Here is an 11,753-nt window from a genome sequence, read left to right as displayed (position 1 = left end):
CTTTAAATCAGTTAGCTTTTTACCCAAGCAGGGATTAATGCTCTCAAACACAAAACCCATCACCTCCCAATTTTGTGTTGTGTGAGATTTCTTTTCAAATCTGGAACAATGAATATTAGAGGTGCAGTTAGTGAAGGGCCTGAGAATGGCATCAGGGTGTAAAATAAGGGTGGAAACTCACATTCTGACAGGATTCCTTCCATGGCCTCTCTAGACCAACCACCCTCCTTAAAAAAACAGACTGGATCTTTCCAAGTCTTTTTCTCTAAAGAAAGAGACCAGGGTAACTTTCTCTGCCAATTCATATTTGGCACAGCAGCTGAAAAAATTCAGCATTTATGAATGAAACCTAACCTCTTTCAAGGTCCAGGAAAATTTTTAGATAACTTTTGATTTGGATTTCAAGTGGTGTAGACAGGAAATTTAATTAGGACTATTTCTCCACCAGCGGAGAGCAGCAAGGAGACACAGTTATTATTTTTTGAAAATTCTAGTTGAGGGATTTCCTTGGTGGTTCAGTGGTTAAGACTCTGAGCTCCTAATGCAGGGGGCCCAGGTTCAATCCCTGGTCAAGGAACTAGACCCCATATGCAGCAACTAAGACACAGTGCAGCCAAATAAATAAAAAATAAATTAAAAAAAAATTCTAGTTGAAGCTTTAATAAGAAAAAAAACAGTAAGCAAAGAAAAGTGTTTTTTTTTTTTTTTTTTTGTCATTCTGCTAAGCATATGTTTATCTAAATCTAGTGTCACTGTTTTTGTCTGTTTCTCTTTAAGGACACCCAATTTAAGTTCAGGTCTACCTTGAAACTGGGGACTTCAACACAGGAAAACCATACAGCAGAATTTTTCATTTCTCTGGTGTATTTTTGAGTGAAGTGCAATTAGTCAAATGTTTCCCACCTTATCTCTGTTCCTTTTGTGTACTAGTTCATCTAACAAATATCCAAGCATCTGTTACTGAACCAGGTTCGTTCCTGCACACAGCTCAGCACTGATTCCAGGGATTTTGTGACTAGGCCCTGTGGTCTGGCCACTGGCTCACCTCTGAGGAAACACAGCTTTCTCCTCCAGGTACCTTGGAGCATCTCCTCCTGGTCTCAAACCTACATTTCCTGGTCTGCGGGCATTTCCCGGACTAACATGAGAGCTGAAGAAACAAAACTAAAAGCAAAATGGTCCCCAGCTCTCCTCAGAGACTCCCCTTGTGGCCCTCCCTCTGACAGGCTGGAGGTGAAATCCCAGCTCTGTTATTCCCCACCGTGACAGTCACTTAACATCTCTAGACCCCAGTTTCTTTATTTGTAAGATGGGACTTCATGGGGTGGTCTTGAAGAATAAAGAGGAGTGCTGGGTTTGCTTCTTTTCTGCTCTTATTCAGACTTCACTTGGTAAATAAGTTCTGAAAAATGAGGTCCATGTTACCCATAAAAACAAAGAAAACTACCCCCAGAACGGAAGAGGGGTTCCCCAGACCAGCTTCAGTGAGGGTGATCCCTTGGGTCCCTAATCTGTGTTGGTCCCTTGTTGTTCTGATGGGACCAAGCATCTTCCTCCAAGATAAAACCAACAAAAGCAAAAGCACCCACAATTTTAAATCATCATCTTAAATCACCTGATCTTAAATCATCCAGTGGTTGGAGGTCCTCAAGATGGGTCCCATTCACTCCTCATACATGTTTTTAAGCACTGGGGTTATACCTATAATAAGTGATAATCTGCTTGCTATTGAGAATATTTTTCCCCATTAAATTCAGGTTCCTTGAAAAGGATGTGGAAAACTTGGTCAGGGTGAGTGGAAATGAAAAAATTAGAGGGCTGGAAACTAGAACTTAACAGATGGCAAAGACAGCTGGGGAAAAGATCTGAGCCTGACCAAAATTTTGAGTGATCTGAAAAATTTACATATGTTCCTTCCATACTTCTGATTCAGCTCTCAGAATTCCACTCCAAAGAGTCTCACAGACTGCTCAGTCACACAGACAAACTCCCTTTCATAGCCCCTTACACAGAAAACTTCACTCACACAAGCCCACCTGTTAACACTTGTACCTTCACACAGACACCTTTTCATGGGTTCCCTCAACAAAGAAACCCAGACTGCAGCCAGTATGTGTGCATGCACACACACTCACACTGCACACCACCATTCCAGTCTCTAGCCTCTCAGATTTGCCTGGACATCATTCCTGCTTCTCTCAGCTTTCATCCAAGTTACCTCACATAAATCACTTTCAACGGGTATTTATTAAGTGACTATGACATGCCAGGCACTGTCATGAACTCCTGTGAGCAAGAGAACTGAATAAGATGTGGTCTTTGCTCTCAAGGAGCTCATAGCTAACTAGAGAAGGCAGCTGAGGAGGGAGGGAAACCATGTAAAAATCTCAATGCATGGGGTGAGACTGTTCCTGAAACTGAGGTGAGGCATAAGGAAAAGCAGGCAAAGGGGAGAGAAAGAGAGGAGGGGCCAGGAGGAAGAGAAGGTCTGGCCTACCTGGAGAGGGAGGCATGGAAAAGAAGGGGAGCTTGAGAATCATCTTGAAGAATTAGAAAGACTTTGCCAGGTGGACAAGGAGACGCTTGTCCACCAGAGAGAATGTGAAGAAATGGAGAATCTGAGCAGCATGGCACGGGTGTGACATGCCAGACAAAGGGAGAGGGGGTTGGACAGGTAAACAGGGACAGATGAAGAAAATCCTCTTATGCTATGCAAAGTAATTTGAAATTTATTCACTATTCAGTGTGAGTCACTCAAGATGCTTTTGGTGGCAAGTGACAGAAAAAGTCACCTCTGGAGGTTTAACCACTAAACAAAATGCATTAACTCATACAACTGGAAGCCCAGAGAAAGGGCACAACATAGTGTCATCAAAGGCTCAGTTATTTTCCCCTGTTTCCTGTTCTATCCTCATCACATTGCTCACTCTTCTCCTGATTAAAACACGGCTGCAGTGGCCTCGGGCACTGCATCCTCACTGGGCAACATCCAGAGGCAGAAAGGAACTGTATCTCTTTTATGTGTCTCCTTTTCAGGATCCCTTCTTTGTGCTTCTTTTTAAAAATGAAGAATCCTTTCCTAAAATCTCCCCCATTCCAATAGGCTTGCTCTCATCCCTCAAGTACTTATGCCCTTTCGTAAGTCAAGGATTAGCAAGATGATTACTTGATTGGCTTGACTGGTTCTGGAGCTGGAGTCCAGGGATTCTGGAAGCCAATGGCTGATGAAGAACTGGACAAAAACCTTGACTCTTGACAAAGAAGTGGGTGGCAGTCATCAACACAGTGCTGCGCATCCCTGGAGGGTTCTGGGTAGTGGTGCAATATGATCAGATTTGCATTGTGAAAAGATGAAACTGACAACAGTTTGCAGGATAGATAAGAGAGAGAAGAATGAGACGAGAGGCAGGAAAACCAGTGTTAGAGGGTTTGAAATGACAGCCTCTATCAGAGCATATTCATTCAGAGAAAAATGGACAAAAGCAGATGGTAAAAAGCAGACATGGAAGTGATGGATGAGGAAGGAGGAGCCCAGGTGATCCTTGGTCCCTTAGGGGACTTCCACTGCCCTCCGCCAAATTTACCTGAGAGGTTTCAGCAAAGTAGGCTGGAACTCTCCAAAGGAAGGGCTTTCCAAACTTTTATAGATTCTGCTGAGAGCCAGATGTACATGGTTCCTTCTGCCAGATGTATGTGGTTGACCAAAAGTATGTAGTTCCTTCTACCATCAACCCATCTTCCTCTTTCAAATCTTTTAACTGATCAGCGACTCCTTACCAATCTCTTTTGCTGGTTTCTCTTTACATCCCTGACTTCTATATCTGTGCCTGTCTGAGGTGCTCAGACTCTCTTCTCTTCTCTCTCTCTCCCCTCACTCCTGAGCCAGGAGAACTTCCGATGGAGGTTCCTGAGGTCACCGAGGTGTATGGGCCACAGGGAGTTTTAAAGGGTCAAGATCCAGCTCCTCTGTTCGCACATGTCTTCTTTCCTAAAACCGCTTGGCCTAAGAACATTGCCAGATGGAGATGTGGGTTTCTTTTTCCCCTGCTCACTTTTTCACAAGAGATCAGCACCTGTTCCTACAACCTTTCTGAATCTTATTGAGGTTCATTGTTCCAGGGGGTAAAAAAAATTCCCAGGATATCTGCTCCTGAGTAAAGTCTGGTGAGAATAAGGCAAACAGACTGTCAAAGAGAAAAGGTGTAGGAACAGGTATGATTTCCTTGCAGAGACAAACTCATGGCGAGTCTCTGTGTCTCACCTAGAAGCAGAACTCTGAAGGAAGATGTTTGTTCTAGAAAGGAAGTGTATTAGCAGACTTATTTAATCTGGAAAATAAAGTCATACTTTTGATGTCAGAAAGTCTGTGTGGGCTGGTCTGACTTTCTGATGAGGGAATACAATGTACTTTGCAATTTAGTGAGGTGTCAGGCTTTCCCCTAAAGTAATGAGCAGAATATGCAGTGCCAGTATTTGATAAAAACACGTATGTAAGGCAAAAATTATTATATATGTGATATACATATGCAGAAGGAGAAGGGGACGACAGAGGATGAGATGACTGGATGGCATCACTGACTCGATGGACCTGAGTGTGAGCAGGCTCTGGGAGCTGGTGATGGACAGGGAGGCCTGGCCTGCTGCAGTCCAGGGGGTTGCAAAGAGTCAGACACATCTGAGCAACTGAACTGACTGAACACGTGCATATTTATATATGCACACACATGTCATGTAAAGCATGCTTGTGATGAAAGTTTTGTTAAAATATTCTACCAGCAAATGCTTAGTAATAAATAATTTTAGCAGTTTTGATAAAATCCTTATTCTATTTTCCAGAAGCTAGGGAAGCAAAAGACTTTAATGATATAACAAATCCTTTTCTGATTCTGGTGGTTTCCAATTTTTTGGTTTCATGAAAATTGAAAGAAGATGTAATAGATCTGTTACCTGATAGGTCCTTACCAATAATATTCAGTGATAGATACCTATGTGATTTTTGGCATATAACTCAGAAAACATTCGAAGAATTTCAAAGAGTGACATTATTTAAATAAAAAAACTCTTTGCCTCATCTATTTACTAATGGGGAAAAGCTTCATTGGCTTTTCTGTCCATAAAAATGAAAAAGTAAGACGAATATTGCTGAATCCTGTCTCAATCTAGCAAAAAGAATCTCTCTCTCACACACACATATATAATCTGCAAAGAACTATGCTGAACTCATGAGGAAATACTTAATGATTAACATCAATAAATGACCATTTGTTTACCATGTAAGAGATAACAATTATGTTATTTGATCGGTTAAGCACTAATATTAACTGTAATAACAAATCAATCCAGAAAAAGAAATTAACACTACGGACTATGGTTTCAGAAAAAAATATTCCAGAAGAAAGGTATGAGAGAGTGACAAATGACAGACTAACAAGTTTAAAGATATACTTAACACATTAGCAAAATATTTTGTGAGGAAGCAAATGAAAAGGCCCTAGGGCCTTAGCACGTGCTATTTCATCCCAGTGGACTGGAAATAAGAATTCAAAAGGCAAAAGGAAACTGTCAAATTTCTAGTTGTTATAGAAGAATATACAACCCTGAATATTCATTGGAAATAAACCCTGAATATTCATTGGAAGGACTGATGCTAAAGCTGAAGCTCCAATACTTTGGCCACCTGATGCGAAGAACTGACTCACTGGAAAAGACCCTGATGCTGGGAAAGACTGAAGGCAGGAGAATGGGAAGATGGAGGAGGAGATGGCTGGATGGCATCATCAACTCAATGGATATGAGTTTGACCGAACTCCAGGAGATGGTGAAGGACAGAGAAGCTTGGTGTGCTGCAGTCCACAGGGTCACAAACAGTTGGACACAACTGAGTGATTGAACAAGAAGAAGAGAAGAGTATTCGTGTATTTTTTTAAATGAATGACAGTGGCTATAAAATCACTATTGTATTTAGAATCTCTTGAATATGTTTAAAAGAGAGCAATGTAGCAACTTTACTTAAAAATGTTAACACCTAAAATACGTTTATAACTATACATCTTTAAAATGATTTGTAATTATTTAAATTTATAACAAAACTGTAGAAAACTTCTTAAAATGTGTGAGGAGAATCACAGTGTTTTCAAGTTCTTTCAGAGGCTGACATTTATAGAACATTACACTCAACAACTGCCGAAATCACTTTTTCTTTGCGTGTGAACCCAAACTTTTATCAAGATACACCATATGCTGGTCATAAAACAAGTGTCAATCAATTTCCAAGGAGTGAAATCATGTGAGGTATATTCTCTGACCATAAAATGTTTCAGGAGATAACGTGGAAAATCCCCAATGACTTGGAAGTTAAATAACACACTATTAAGCAATGCATAGGTTAAAGAAATCACAGGGGAAATTAGAAAACATTTAGAAATGAATGACTAAAAACACAACATATCAAAATCTGCAGTATGCAATTAAAGCAGTGCTGAGAGGGAAATCTATGATTTTAAGTGCTTATATTAGAAAATAAGAGAGAAGAAAAAAAATAAGAAGCTTAGATCAGTGATTTAAGCTTCCTTCTTAAAAGAAGCTAGGAAAGAGAAGAAAAATTAAACAAAAACATTAAAAAAAAAAGAAATAGTAATGGAAGTCAGTTAAATACAAAACGGGCAAACTATTGAGGAAAAATCAATGAAAACAAAAGTTGGTCCTTTTAAAGAATTACCAAAGTCAAGAAACACTTAGCAAGACCGATAAAGATAAAAGAAAATTCAAATTTCCAATATTAGGAATGAAAGAAGAGACATCAAAACTTGTCACAGAAACACAGAAAAGTTAATAATAAGAAATTATGTACAGTGTTTTGTCAATAAATTTGACAGCTTAGATGAAATGGAAAAATTCTTTGAAAGATACAAGTTTCCAAAGCTGACATAAGCATAAATAGGAAATCTGAATAGTCCTATATCTGTTAACAACATGGAAACTGTCATTTTAATCTTCCCACAAAACTACAGGCTCAGAGAAAATACCAAGCTCAAATGATTCCACTGGTGAATTTATCATCCATTTAAAGAGGAAACAATATGAATCTTATGAACACTCTTTGAGAAAATAGAGGAGCAGGGAGAATATTTCCTAACTCATTTTAGGAGACCAGCATTACCTTGATACTAAAACCAGTAAAAGATATTACAAGCAAAGTACAGACAAATACCTTGAACATAGATGCAAAAATCCTAAACAAAATATGATTTTGTATTTTGTATCCAGCAATAAATAATAAGGATAATTCAGTATAACTAACTAGGATTTACCCCCAGGAATACAAGATTGGTTTAACATTTGAAAGTCAATATAATTCATCACAATAACAGAGTAAAAGAAAAATCATATGATTATCTCAATAGATGTAGTAAAAGCACTTCACAAAATTTAACACGCTTCTTTCACAAAAGAAAACAAGCTTCTTAACAAGCTTCAAACAAGCTTCTCAAAAGAGAAGCCCATGCACTGCAATGAGAGAAAGTCCACATGCAGTAACAAAGACCCAATGGGGCAAACATAATTTTTTTAAAAAGTTAAAAAAGACATAAAATATTTGGGGATAAATCTACAACAGATGTGTATGGCCTCTACACTGAAAACGTAAAAAACATTGCTGAGACAAATTGAGGAAGATCAAAATAAATGGAGAGAGCGGTCATGCCCAAAGACCTAATGTTGTTAAAATTGCAGTTCTCCCTAAATTAATCTCCTTCAAGTGTTTCTATAATGTATACTGAAATTCAGAAGAACCAAGAACAGCAGATGGAAGACCAAAGTTGGAGAACTTACACTATGTAAATTTAAGACACTGTAAAAGCTACAGAAATCAAGGCACTGTGGTGCCATAACTGACATAAGGGGAAACAAACAGATCAATGGAACAGAATAATCCCACAGGCATATGTTAACTGAGTTTTGACAAAAGCATCAAAGCAATCCTATGGGGAAAGAAAATATTTTCATCAAATGGTGATGGAACATTTGGGGGTTTGTAAGGAAAAGAAATGAATGTTGACTTCTATCTCATACTACACACTAAAATAAGTCAGACGAATATAAATATCATGTGATATCCCTTGCACGTGAAATTTTAAAAAATTACACAAATAAACTTATTTACAAAACAGAAATAGACTCACAAACTTCAAAAACAAACTTATGGTTACCAGAGAAGAAAGGCTGTTGTTGTTTAGTCACTCCGTGGCATCTGACTCTTTTGCAACCCTATGGACTGTAGCCCGCCAGAAAGGAGGAGGGGATAAATTGGGAATTTGGGGTTATCAGATACACACTACTATATATAAAATAGATAAACAACAAGGACCTACTGTATAGCACAGGCAACTATTTCAATATCTTGTAATATCTTATAATGGAAAAGAATCTGAAAAAAATATATATACATATAACTGAATCGCTATGTTATACATCTGAAACACTATGTTATGAATCTGAAAAAAAAAACATATATACATAGAACTGAATCACTATGTTATACATCTGAAACACTGTAAATCAACTATACTTCAATAAAATAAATAAAAATAAAGCAACTAAAATTTAAAAATTCAAGATGGATCATAGATATAAACATAAACCTTGTATAAGAAAATTGAGAAGACCTTTGAAACCCTGAAGTAGGTAAAGAGCTTTTGGAACACAGAAAGCAGAAACAATGGAAAAAACCACTAGTCATACTTTATTAAAATTAAAAACTACTGCTCATTGAAACACACAATTAGGAAAACGAGCAGGGAAGCCACAGATCTGGAGAAAATATTTAATGACAAAGTATCTTTAAAATTTAATTAAAATTTATATCTGACATAATAGTATGTTGAGAATATAGAAAATCTGTAATAAGAAGAGAAACCAATAAAAAATGGGCAAAAGACTTAAACAAAAACTTTACAAAGGATAGCCATTAAGAACATGAAAAAGTGCTCAATATCATTAGTTATCAGGGAAATGCAAACTAAAACTACAATGTAGTAGGATTTCATTAAAGCCCATTTGACTGGCTAAATTAAAAACACTACCACCATCAGACATTGAGAAGGTATAGAACAACTGGAACTCTATACACTGCTGGTTCCTCACACTCTAGGTTTTGAGTCATAAAGGTGACATTTAAATTTCACCTCCCACTCTGTTCTATTCTTTAACTTGTCCAGGACCCCAGTAAGAAGAAGGGGCCCCCAACAACTCTCTCGTCCCTCAACTGGTGACAATTCTCACACCGCTGCCTTGGGTGACACTGAGAATTAAGTGTGGCATTGCAGGTCCTGGGACATAATAGACAATCAATCATACATAATCTCCCTTCTCACTTTCCCGCTGTCTATGCTTAGAAAGTTCTATCCCCACTTCTTTTATGCCACACAACAGCCTGTCTCTGCATGTCTCAGTCCCCAGCGATTTCCAGAATTATGAGAGCTTCGAAGATCAGCATCCTTCCAGCCTAGCTCTCTGGGGGCTGCTTTTCTCTCTGCTTTTCTCCTTGCTTTGATAAGACCAATAACCCCAGTTTAGAGTTCCTCCCCTGCCCTCTGTTGAAGGCATCTCTGTGTTCATCCTTCAAAATATCACATCTTTCTTTACACCAGGGCTTTCTTAGAAGCTTCTCAGCCTACACTGACTGCTCTCTTTTCTAGACAATTTGATCTGTACCAATGCCTTTGGTGCTCACAGTTTATTGTCATTAAAAAAAAAACCAAAACCAAAACCTGCTTCTGGGGAATTCCCTGGTGGTATAGGAGTTAGGACTCTGTGCTTCCACTGCAGGAGGCATGGGTTTGATCCCTGGTTGGGAAACTAAGATCCCGAATGCTGATTTACAATATTGTGTCAGTTTTAGGTGGGCAGCAAAGTGGTTCAGTTATACACATATCGATTCTTTTTCAGATTCTTTTCCCATTTAGGTTATCATAAAATATTGAGTAGAGTTACCTATGTTATACAGTAGGTCCTTGTTGATTATTTTATATGCAGTAGTGTATATATACTAATCCCCAATTATTCCTAATTTATTCTTAATCCTAATTTATCCCTCCCCCTGACCTTTCCCCTTTGTTAACCATAAATTTGTTTTAGAAGTCTGTGAGTCCATTTTGTAAATAAATTATTTGTATTCATTTGTATCGCCTTTTTTGGACTGTATATCATTTGAGTGCAGTACCTTGTAATTATTATGTAATACTTATTATATTACCTTGGAATTAGATTCTTGACAAATGACATTCTACCTATAGACTCTCTTGTTATTAAATAACCATGTCCGATCCTCCCGAAATAGGACATGGGATGTTAAAGGGTGCTCCATGAATAAAGATGGCATGGTCAATTAAATCAGGGGAATGCTAAACAAAAACAGACTTTTCAGCTGCAGGACTCATCAGAATCTTTAATATACTCCTGTGTTTTGTGAATATGGTGTGAAAGATGAGGATAGAATCTACATGCATGTGTGCATGCTAAGTCGCTTCAGTTCTTGACTCGTTGTGACCCTGTGACCTATAGCCCATCAGGCTCCTCTGTCCATGGGATTCTCTAGGCAAGAATACTGGCACAGGTAGTCATTCCCTTTTTCAGGGGATCTTGTCAACCCAGGGATTGGACCTGCATCCCTATGTCTCCTGCATTGGCAGGCGGGTTCTTTACCACTAGTGCCACCAGAGTCTACACAGTACTTTCCAAATTTATTTGATCCTGGAAGACTTTCATCTTGGAGCATCGTGTAGTACAGGGTGTCCAAACTTTGGGGCTTCTCTGGTGGCTCAGACAATAAAGACTCTGCCTGCAATATGGAAGACCCAGTTTCAATCCCTGGGTGGGAGAGATCCTCTGGAGAAGGGAATGGTTGGAATGGTTACCCACTCCAGTATTCTTGCCTGGAGAATTCCATGAACAGAGGAATCTGGTGAGCTACGGTCTGTGGTGTCGCAAAGAGTCAGACACGACTGAGGCACTAAAGCCCTGACTTTGGGAAACCTACACCCTACTTTATCCTCAGTGCTGGGCTGTCCCTGGAAGTGAACAGGATTATGCTCTCTCCCTCCAATGAGACGCATTTTGGCATCTTGTAAGAGGAAGAGGGTCAGGGATCGTGCCTGCCATTTTCCAGTCCTTTTGGTCCCCCAGGCCTACTATGTAGGACTTTGCCTAGCAGAGTCCCCACTCCCACCCCAACAGGCTTGCCTGCAAAGTCGTCCCCACATGCTGGGCAAGATGGGCCCTGTGTGCCTGTTTTCCTTTAACAAGGCTCAGCCCTGGCCCAGGTTTCCTGAGGTGACTTAGTTTCTCTGCCTTGCTGTGCTGTCCATACTGTGGAGAAGTCAGAATATAAGTCATATTCACAGGATTCCTGGACGGCCAGGGACCCCAGCCAGCTTGGCCCACACTTCTTATCCCACAGACCTCATTTATATACTCTTCCGTGGGCCTTGCCAATGCATCGTTTCCTTTCCATTGCCCCAGAGAGCCAATCCTGAAACCAGAAAGCAGCTTCGTATTTCATCTCCAGAGAGAGCACCTTTGTTCAGAGAAATGGACAAGTTTCCAGGCATCAGGACAGGCCCAGGTTATCAATAATACCTCTGCCCTGGCAAAGGTATGCTAGACCCTGCCTTCCAGGCACTCCTTAGCTACCAAAGAGGCCTGATACAGCATGGCACAAAGAGCAAGCATCTGCTAATCTCCACAAAGTGCTCAGT

At 39.5% G+C, this 11,753-nt stretch overlaps 1 non-coding gene across 1 annotated transcript; it reads left to right on the top strand.

The window, feature by feature from the left end:
• Nucleotides 1–504: 504 nt before the first annotated feature.
• Nucleotides 505–577, top strand: TRNAR-CCU (transfer RNA arginine (anticodon CCU)). Its single transcript has one exon. It is a non-coding gene; the product is annotated as a tRNA-Arg (tRNA).
• Nucleotides 578–11,753: the final 11,176 nt, after the last annotated feature.

The sequence above is a fragment of the Dama dama genome, chromosome 23, assembly GCF_033118175.1.
Source record: "Dama dama isolate Ldn47 chromosome 23, ASM3311817v1, whole genome shotgun sequence".
NCBI lineage: Eukaryota > Metazoa > Chordata > Mammalia > Artiodactyla > Cervidae > Dama > Dama dama.
This window is presented reverse-complemented; position numbering and strand designations above follow the sequence as displayed.